Consider the following 11,633-nt stretch of genomic DNA (forward strand, 5'->3'; position numbering starts at 1 on the left):
AAGAGCTGTGGTGCTGTGTTGGTGGGGGGGGGGGGGCATGACAAAATATTTTGGTTTTATCAACTGAGTTCATAATAATAAGTAGGCTGCTGTAAAGAGTTTTTAAAGCTAACATTTTGAGCATTGGCCTAAAGTAAATAGGCTGACTGACTACTTGACTGACCGTGTAACTGACTGACTTTATGACTGGCTGAGAGCTTGACTGACTAACTGGGTGCTTGACTGGCTAGCTGTATTAAGTGGATTGTCTAACTGACTGACTGTCTCACTCACTCACTCACTGATATACCTTACTAACTGAATGCATGCTTGACGGTTTGTCTGACTGACTGCTCGCCTGATCGTCTGACTGGCTAATTGGCTGACTGACCGCTGCACGCCTAGTGAAATAGCTTGCATTGGCACTTGTCCACTTAAACAAGGTGTATATGTATCGGCATTCAGGCATTATCTGACTCACAGATAAGCAAAACATAGGTTGGCGAAGAAGTAAAGATAAAACGGTTCAGAAATCTACACCACTTTCATTCACCTTTCTTCTTTTTTCTTCTATGCAATTTACTTGAAGTAAAGAGGCTCCCATTTTCACAGTAATATTTCGGGTCGTGAAGCTGCTAAATAAAATTGCATCCACACACCACGATATCGCCCCTTGAATCAGCCTTGAGGTTTTGTAGCACATTGGGGTTTCGGAGTCACAAATACCATCCACACACCACAGACGTCCATCATCTAATCCTAAATTTGACACACAAACCTGTTAATATATGACACAATTAAGCCTGATAGGAGATATCCGTTGTTAAAAAATATTCGGAATACCACTGCGACAGCTGAATAATGTATGCGCACGCGCTAGGTTTTGGCACAGAAACTCGGATTTTGATTTGTACCCATGCATTGTTGATATTCTATTCCGTTGCTTTGAAGCGTTGTTTTGCTTACCGCTTCTCTTTTGTAGAACAACTTTCAATAACTTTGTACACCCCCTAAATATTTTCTAAAACTATTTTTCTCCTTAAAAACTTTGGAAATTAGAAAATGCCCTCGACGAGAACAAAATGGCCTCGGTTTTAAATGCCAGCTTATTATTGTTTTCGCAGATTTCGCTAAATTTTAAACCTCGCGCGCTTGAGCTCGCGTTATTCACCGTATACCTTTGACGTTATTTCAGCTCTGTCGCGTACTACGAAACAGTAGTTATTTCTTTGTATCCGTAGTACACCGACATAACATAATATAATATAATAAAATATTTATATAGCGCCTATCCTTTTCAGTGCTAAGCGCTTTACAATGCTTCAAAAAGGACTAAAATCATATATATATATATATATATATATAACTAATATATATATATATATATATATAGTCGTTAATGGAACTCTCAAGCCAACAAAGGTGCACCGCGTCAGGAGGATCAATAAAGATTCGCAGTCCAAACCTCACAGCCAACACGAACGTAGAAAGTTTAAAAAATTGCGAGGATGGACAACTTCTGACGTAAAAGATATAAAAAATTTTAATAAAAAACGTTTCGGTCAGAGACCTTCTTCAGTTATTTACAACTTTTGAAGTAAAAAAAGAGCATTAAATAGGATCGAAGTGCTAATGATTACGTAATTACAGATAACGAGTAATGAACTGGTGCTAATAAACAAAAAACCTAATTACAAAGAAAGCAATGGACAAAATACAAGAAACAAACCCTAAAAACTAAGAGATAAGAATACTAAATATGTTAATATGAGTGGCGTAATCAATTGCAAAGAAGCAATGCGCGAGCATTAAAAAAGCGAAGGCCCACTTTTTACTACAACCGTAAACCGTAACAAAATCCCAAAACAAGGCCTTTGGAGCCCGAAAGGGCAAATTAGCAACAAAATCGCTGGAGGGGCCCTTAAATGATACTAATCATAATAAGATCCCTTGGCAGGGCCTCTGAGTCCAATCCACACCTAAAGGGCCGACAAAATCCAAGAAAAGGGCCTTTGAACGATCAATTAGTAGCGCCTAATATAAGATGGAAATTAATTATAACAAATTCTATCATTCGAATGAAATTCCTTTCTTTTATTCAAACCATGGAGTGCCAAAGAGAACAACTGAGCACTCCAATAAGCCTCTTTTGTGATTAAAAGCCTATCGATCTCTGCAGAGCCACTAGGGGCCTGTACCTGATCAGTGCATTGGAACGAAAAATCGTCCAGGGTGTGTGGGGTTTTGTTGAAGTGTATCGCTACTTCACAAGTTGTTTTGTTCGTGAGCATAGTAGATTTGTGATTTCGAGATCTCACTTTAAAAGTCGGTGGTAGTAGATCCCACGTATTGCAGGCGACATTTCTTACAGGAAGTGACTCTAAAAATGTGATCTACTTGGCTTCCTGTAAGAAATGTCTCCGCATATAACATCCCAATCCATTGCTTCTTTAATGAATAGCTTCTTTGCTTCCATTGGTCGAATTCTAGCAAATAGAATACCGACTTCCGTCTTGAATTTAAATTCCATTTCAAAACACTCGCTTTTCCAGTTCGATTTGACTGAATTGGATCAATCATTTGTGCTTGAGCAGCTTTTGTCATTGAAGGCAAACAAAGCGATTGGTCTTGACAAAATTAGCGCGAGACTTCTCAACATCTCAGCTCACACTATTGCATCATCTGTTGTTAAACTTTTGAATCTTTCAATTCGCACTAGTCAATTTCCCAAATTGTGGAAATGCGCGAAAATCACGGCATTGTTTAAGTCGTGTGACAGGACTAACGTTTCCAACTACCGCCCCATTTCAATCCTCCCTACACTAAGTAAGATTTTGGAGAGAGCGGTACACTTGCAGCTGTATCAGTACTTGATTACCAATCATTTATTGTCCAACAAGCAGTTTGGCTTCCGGAAGGGTCTCTCAACTACAACAGCTTTGACCTCATTTGCCGATGAGATGCTCTTAAACATGGAACAAGGAAGGCTTTGCGGGGCCGTGTTCATCGATCTAACGAAGGCATTTGACACAGTAGACCATCAAATAATGTTTTGCAAGTTATCCGAGATCGGCCTTTCTGAAACAGCTCTTCACTGGTTCCGTTCTTACTTACTGGTAGACAACAGCGCACCTCATGTGGAAATGAGTTATCTGAGGAACTTCCAGTCACTCATGGGGTGCCACAGGGTAGCATTTTAGGGCCTTTGTTGTTTGTGATTTACATAAATAACGTGCCAAACGTGCTTCACTCCTGCTACGCGTCACTTTATGCAGACGATACTGTGATTTATTGCTATGGTACATCCTCAAAGGAGTTGAGTGATAAGTTAAATAACGATCTACTAGGTGTGGCGAAATGGCTTCATGATCACAAACTGACTTTAAATTTGGACAAAACTAAATGTATGCTTATCGGTAGTAATAGGAAACGCGAAAGCAAAGTAGATTTGTCTTTTTCAATTTTAGATCATAGTATAAGTGATGTTCGCAGCTTTAAATACCTCGGTATACATATATCTTCGGATTTCACATGGACTGATCATATTGAACACCTAACTGGGAAAATCAATCAGAGGCTTGGGCTTCTCAAGCGTATAAAGCATTTATTGCCTTTCAGGGCGCGTTTACTCTTCTATAAAGGTCTTGTTATGCCCCTTTTTGAATATGCTGATCTAGTATGGGGCGATAAGTATAATATTACCCTTATGTCTAGTTTGCAAGTTTTGCAAAATAAGACCGCTAAAGTTATTTTAAATAGACCATTCTACTCATCCTCCACTGAGGCATTAGCCGTTCTCAAGTGGCTGCCTCTAGAGAAAAGGCGATTTAAAAGAAGATGTGTACACGTATACAAATGCATCAATGGCCTAATTAATCACAATATGGACTTGATTAGACAAGACGTACTTCATAGGCATAATACATGTAACAAAGGCAATTTTAGATTTCCACGTGTCAAATTAAAAGAAATTGGGGGAAGCAAAGAACACAATATCATGCCGTTTCCGACTTTAACTCCCTCAGTCAGACGATCAAAGACTCAAAGAATGTCAATAGTTTTAAACGTAATGTTTTTAAGTTTTTAATATAGCTACTTGCGTTTAATTTTTATCATTATACTTATTTTTAATTTTTTATGCATTTTTTGTATCCTTTTAATCCCTTTGCAATTTTATTTCTTTTTTGTTTCTACTATATATATCTAGTTCCGAGGTCCTTTTTGAAAACCATATTTGTTATGAAAAAGTTTCCTCAATAAAGTTTAAAAAAAAAGTTCTGTTGTTTATAAATAAAAGGTTCGATATCACAAAAATACTCTTACCTATGTAAGAGGGTCTCAATGGGGTGTTGGCTTTTACGGTTATCGGCTAAAATTTTGGCTCTTTTACGGCTATCGGTTAATTTTTTACAGTTACGGTTAACAAAAAAGTTAAAAATTAGTTTCTTTGGTTCCAAAAGGTTAAATATTAATAAACCTGCTTTCAATACCGACATCGTTCAACTCACATGCACACTGGGTGAAGAAATTGGAGATCTTAAAACAAAAAGCTGTCAACTTGTCCTACAAAACGCAGGCCAAGTGAGGTCAAGGGAGACTACCGGGGGGCCTTGAAACGAGCTTGGCCTATAAACGTATGAACCACATGTATGACATGTATGGAGTCAAAGTCAGTAAAAAAAGAAATGAAACAGGTCATAAGTAAGTTTAGCACCTTCCTTAAAATTAAGAAATTTAGGGAACAATTTTTTTTACGGTTACCTCTTTTGACCCCATTTACGACTAACGGTTAAAATTTTTCAATTTTTACGGCTATCGACTAAATTTTTGGCCATTTTACGCCTATCGGTTAACCCCATTAAGACCCTCATGTAAGTCCTTTAACTTCTAGTCGCGAGTAAAACTGGTTAGCGACAGAACTGACTTCCGATGGGGAAACACTTCCGGTGTCGTAAAACGTTAGTCATTTATTAATAAAAGGTGTTATAAATTAAGAGTTCTTTACAAACGCGTCATTATGAAAAAATACAGTCAAATTCGCGTGTTTTGTTCGTTTTATAAACGACATTCCAAAAGAGTAACCGTCAACCGTCAAGTGGCCTAAAGAGATTTATTTTTAACCGTCGACTGTCAACGTGACCCCCCCCCCCCCCCCCCCAATTGAGACCTCATTTATTATTCTTCTCTGGGGGTGAATAACACAAAATAGGGAAAAGACGGCGCTTCCCAAGATATCAACATCTAAATAAAATCCCTCTTCGTCGATGCTAGCTTTGTCGAAATAAACAATGTAGAAAAGGGGCTTCTTCTGACTCGTTAGGAAAAGCAGTTACCTTTGTCTGAGGATCTCCATGGGATGATGGCTTTTACGGCTAACGGTTACCAAAAATTATTATTTACGGTTAACTTTTTTACGACCAACGGTTAAAATTTGTCAATTTTTTGCACGAAAGCTATATTGTCTACAGGCGGCCCCGCCGGCATGGTGATTCAAACCCACATAACCTATTTTTATGATAATTTCTCAAACCATTAAGCAATAGAACGCAGTTTTTCCAGGTTCTATAACTTAAGCTTCTATCTCGTGTCGAAGGCAAGGGATTTATAAGCTTTTCTCCGTGCTGATTTATAAGCTTTCCAACATCCTGCGTGGCTTTATCACGTAATAGAGCCCTGAAAAAAATGCCTTCTATTGCTTTTATGGCATAACAAGTTAGGCGAGACAGACGTGCATTTCGCATTCACTTCATGATCGCAAAACCTGGACAAGGTCAAAGAGTCGCCAGAGAAAGGTGAGAACTTGTTAGCCGAAAGGCAGAAACATATCCTTTTAGCGGACAAATCAGGTTATGGCTGGATGGCAATACAATAATATAAAAAGAATGATCTTGCCGACGATTTCGACGATGAGAAGAAGATTGTTAGAGCAGAAGCGAGAGCGAGAACCAAGCAGATTTCACAGAAAGCCAAGTCAAGAATGACTGCTGCAAGACGGGAGTTTCCTAAGAGCCAACCAGTCTCAGCTGTTTCTAATACTGATGTCAGTTCTGCTTTGAGGCCAATTCCCACCACTGAGGCCCAATTCAGAAATCAAACGAAGCCGGGATCTTGTTTCGCTTGTAATAAGCCAGGCCACTGGAGAGCGCAATGCCCGCTGTTAACTGCCAAGTCCCGTGCAGGTCAATGACTAGCCGACCTCGAGGATGGACAGGATCAAGGTGTAGTTGTTTAGACGGTGCAGGCAATGGTCTTGAGGACGATCTTATTGATTTAGATTATTCATCGTTAATTGTTACCGTTAAGTCTTTGACACCGAGTGAATTTGATTCATGCCAGTCTAAAGTTTGCTCGGTTCGCGGGAATTTAGCTAAGTGTTATCAAGAATGGGAGAAACTTGGTGCTTCAGGCTTTATTTTGAGTGTTATACGTGATGGGTACAAAATTTCTTTCATTGATTTTCCACCCCCCAAGGTCTACCCAAACAATGGTTCAGCCCTGAAGGAAAAAGAGTTTGTTTCCGAGGCTTTTTCTAATCTTCTTGGGAACAGATGTGTGGAGGTTCTCGATTACCCACCTGCTATAATTCTTTCAGTTTCTATTCAGTCTTTAGGCAAGAAAAGGTTCATTTTAGAATAGAAACATCTTAATTTGTATATTTTCAGACAGAAATTCAGGTGTGAAGATCTTAAAGTGGCTCTCAACGTTTTGTCTAAAGAATTTTATTTGTTCAAGTTTGATCTTAAGTCTGGTTACCCTCATGTTGAGAAATTTTTCCAGACCACTGAAGATTTTTGGCATTTGCCTGGGATTTTGGCGACGGAGTATTTAAATATTTTCAATTTGCAGTATTACCTTTTGGTTTGTCATCCGCTCACTATTTGTTTACCAAATTGTTACGTCCTGTTATTACCTCATGGAGGTGTAAGGGCGTACCTATGGTAATTTTTCTTGATGACCGTTTGGGAGGTGGCGCTGGCAAAATGAAAGCTAAGATTAATAGTTCGACGTTTCATGCTGATTTGTTAAAGTTTGGTTTTGTTATTAATCTTGGAAGAGAAGTCCATTTGGGAGCCAGTTCAGATTATTACCTGGCTGGGTTAGCGGTTTTTGGAAAAAAATTAAACCGCTGCTGCCAGTGGATAAAGCATGCTATGATACTTACTCTATCCCACTTATCGACGATGGTCAACTCATTTCGGATCCAGTAATGGTCTTCAATGAATACTTTAGTACACCTGTCATAGAAGATTCAGTCATTGAACGCACCCGCTATACATGAGTTTGAGAGCCACCCCAGTGTTGCGTTGATTAGAGGCAAACATGACGATCTTGCATTCTCATTTGAGCATGTTTCGCAGTCGTATGTGGCTGATATACTGGTTCAATTGGATGCCAAGAAATCCACTGGCCCCGATAGGCTCTCCTCTAAAATTCAAAGGATCATTGCTGCACCAGGCATTGCTGCACCCTTGACCAAGCTCTTCAACTGCTGTTTTGACTGTCGCCAATGGCCACGTCAAAAAGGACGGAGTAACGATAAAATCGAATTATCGCCTGGTCAGCGTTCTTTCCACATTACCTAAACTTTTCGAACGCGCTAAGTTTGACCAACTTTACCATGCATTTGCCCCGTTATTCTCGGACAATATGTCTGGCTTTTTGCGTGGTCATTCATGCTTCACTGCACTCGTGAAGCTCTCTGATGACTGGCGTGCGGCATGGGACAAGAAAGAAATCATAGGGGTTGTGGCTATTGACCTTTCCAAAGCCTTCGATTCAGTTTGCTACAATTTGCTATTCGCCAAGTTTAAAGCATATGGAGTGCGCCAGGGGGCTCTGGGGCTTATACAGTCTTATCTGTCTGACAGCTTCCAACGCGTTAGATGCAATGGGTCCCACTCGAACTGGCTACCCGTACCCTGCGGGCTTCTGAAGGGTAGCTCGTTAGGACCTTTACTTTTAACATTTTCATTGACGATGTTAATTTCTGTGCTGCTACCTCCTCACTACGTTTATACGCTAATGACACTTAACAATTATTCCACGAGCGCGCGTTGGATATGAGATGATAGATAGCCAACGAGGCGCGTAGCGCCGAGTTGGCTGTAATCCGCGAGTGGAATAATTGTTTTATTAAAAACGTTAAATTAAGTTATTAGATTTTATTACATTTTATTGAATTTTATTAAATTTATAGCTCCCTTTTAATTTTAAGCTGACACGTACGCTTGCCATATTTGTAGATTATGGTATATTGGCTGATATACCATAATGGCTAAGCCAGTAAAAATTCTTGAATTGCATTATCCAATGATCTACTTTTTAATAATACCCAATACTCGTCTAGCGTCTGCCCTATGACCCTGAAGTTTAATCTCAATGCAGATATATCAAGGCTCAAGGAATGGTTTACTCACAACTACCTAGGAATCAATAGCACCAAAACGCTGGCAATGGTACTTGGCAACAGCTCCTACAATTTTGAATTCTTTATGGACCCGCAGCAAGCTATTGACGTAAAGCCGATCCTAAAGATCCTGGCGTTACGCTGGACAATAAACTCTCCTTCAATGATCACGTGACAATTATGCTAAGAAAAGGCATATGCAAAAATCGCCTCTCTCCGCAGAATAAAGCGTCTTTTACCTTCCTCTATTATGATCTCTTTGAGTACAAAACGTATGTGTTACCTCATTTGGAATACTGTTCCCCTCTTTCTTTGGGAGTCTCTACTTCCCTGAAAAATAAACTGGAAAAATGTAATTTTTACGCGTTAAGAACTGTGCTTAATTTAAGTAGATCTACTGAGTACAAAGACTGTCTCAGGCTTGCTAGTATGGACACCTTAACCCAAAGACGTTTTACTGCGTCATCATGTTTTCTAAGGCATACAAGCTCTAGGGAGCTTTGTATATTTCTAATTTTTTTACACCTAGAGTCTTTCATTACAATTTGCGCTCCTCTGCTCTTAATGTTTCCCAGCCTGTAAATACCTCTAGCCATATTGATAACTCTTTTTCATATATTATCTCTCATTCTTGGAACCAGTTACCATCTTCAGTTAAATCGGCAACCACTCTATCAGAATTTAAGTCTGGCCTATCTCGCATAACTACGCTTGGCTGTAAGTGCAATAAGTGTATCAGTATACAATTGTGCTGGTAGGGTTATAAATTGGTAATTAGGCTTGGCCGGTTAGGGCTTTAATGTTAATTCATTAGGGCTGGTAGGGTTTCAGGGGAGAATCAGGATTGGGATTAGGGGTAGGGAGCTAGCTGATATTTTTGCGTTTTTATTATATATTTAACGTGGACATATATTTATATACACATCTTTATTTCATTTGTCGAGCGTTTTTAACATGAGCCATTAGGCTCGGGGGATTGGGTAACCACCCCCTACGTTACCGACGAGAAAAAGATTTTTGTTGTTTTTGGGTACGGGTGGAACTCACTGCGAATGTTTTATTCATGAATAACTTACAGGTGTTTCGTTTTCTTTGTCTTTTGGTGTAAATACAATCTTGAGTTGTCAACAAGTTTATGACCCTCGTGTGTGAATCTTGTATTACCTTCTTTTTTAGTATTATTTATCTAGCGTTTTCCCGGCTGAAAATCATTAGCATGATCAGGCTCCAGGATACATCTTAATTTTTCTCTCCTTGGAGTTATTCAATGGCTTTCGGCCGACCGCTTGGAGTTCTGGCTTCCCAAGTTGTTTTTGTCATACATACTGTACCACACTGATCGTATAACCACACTACACTCTAAAAAACGTTTCTAGGGATCGGAATGGAATCTGGAAATTTCCATTTATGGATGCATGAAGGAAATGTACAGAATCGAAGAAAAACTCTTGGAGGCGGTCGGCCGAAAGCCGTTGAATAACTCCAAGGAGAAAAAAAATTATTAAAATATCCAGGAGCATGATCATGCTAATGATTTGCACCCGGGAAAACGCTAGATGAATAATACTAAAAGAAAAGGTAATACAAGATTTGTAAGCCAGCATGCCGTGCGATGCCGATTGACTGAGTTCCCATGATGCCTTTCTATCTTGATTGTTAACCCCGCTAGTCAACTATCTTGATTGCTTTTCGTGATTAAAGCCTAGTGATACTAAACGTCTCTGGAGTCCATTACAGATTCACACACGAGGTTCATAAACCTGCTGACAACTCAAGATTGTATCTCACAGGAAGACAAAGATAATTGAACACCTATAAGTTACTCATCAATAAAACATTCGCAGGGAGTTCCACCTGTTCCCATCTATGTCTTTCAATTATCTCAGAAAATAGGTAAAAAGTGCACGATCATCATGTGAATGCAAAATGCACGTCTGTCTCGCATAACTTTTTATGACATAAAAGCAATAGAGGCCATTTCTTTCAGGGCGTGATACAGCCACGTGATAAAGCCACGTGATGAAGCCACGTTCCTTCAGCCTACGTGATAAAGCCACGCAGGATGTTGGAAAGTTTATAAATCAGCAAGGAGGAAAGTTTATAAATCACTTGCCTTCGACACGTGATATAAGCTTAAGTTAGAGAACCTGGAATGGGTTTTGAGAAGTTATCAAAAAAATAAGTTAATATGTGGTTTTGAACCACCATGCCGGCGGGGGCTGGATGATTCCCAAAATTTGTTAATACACAAGTTAATTAGAGTGTTACCCTAATATCTTTTAATATAATAACGTCAAATATAGAAAGAGTTGTCAAGTCTCCTGGGTTACATGCACGTCATTCCAGTATCCGCTTGGAATTCTGGCATCCCAAGTTGTTTTTGTCATACCCACTATACCTGTTTCGCAGAACATGTTTAATTTTACTAAAACGATACGTAGCTTTCGAAATCTCTCCGAAAAATAACAGACTACTTCTTGAATACGCCGAATCTTATATATACACCGAACTGTCACACCTTGTGAATAAATAAATGGTGTTGCTTAACTATCCGCTGGTATTTTGCTAATTAGTTTCTTTGAACACAAAGTCGCGGGGGAATTTTCTCCTGAACAGTACCACACTGATCGTTAACCACACCACACTCCAAAAAACGTTTCTAGGGATCGGAATGGAATCTGGAAATTTCCATTTATGGATGCATGAAGGAAATGTCGAGAATCGAAGAAAAACTGTCGGAAGCGGTCGGCCGAAAGCCGTTGAATAACTCTAAGGAGAAAAAATAATTATTAATATATCCTGGAGCATGATCACGCTAATGATTTGCACCCAGGAAAACGCTAGACGAATAATACTAAAAAAGAGGGTAATACAAGATTCACAACGTGACCAGGTTCACAAACTTTTTGACAACTCAAGATTGTATTTACACAGAAAGAAAAAGGTAATTCAACCGTGATCTGTAAGTTACTTATCAATAAAACATTCGCAGTGAGTTCCTCCTGTTCCCATCTATGTCTTCCAATTATCTAAGAAAATAGGAAAACAGTGCACGGTCATCATGTGAATGCGAAATGCACATCTGTCTCGCATAACTTGTTATGACATAAAAGCAATAGAGGCCATTTCTTTCAGGGCTCTTTTTCGTGATAAAGCCACGCAGGATGTTGAAAAGCTTATAAATCAGCACGGAGGAAAGTTTATAAATCACTTGCCTTCGACACGTGATATAAGCTTAAGTTAGAGA

The 11,633-nt window shown here is 39.2% G+C and overlaps 1 pseudogene; it reads left to right on the plus strand.

The window, feature by feature from the left end:
- The first annotated feature begins 2,472 nt into the window (after positions 1-2,472).
- On the plus strand, positions 2,473-4,222 carry LOC148716341 (uncharacterized; annotated as a pseudogene).
- Positions 4,223-11,633: the final 7,411 nt, after the last annotated feature.

Source organism: Stylophora pistillata, chromosome 14 (genome assembly GCF_964205215.1).
Source record: "Stylophora pistillata chromosome 14, jaStyPist1.2, whole genome shotgun sequence".
In the NCBI taxonomy this organism is placed as follows: Eukaryota; Metazoa; Cnidaria; class Anthozoa; order Scleractinia; family Pocilloporidae; genus Stylophora; species Stylophora pistillata.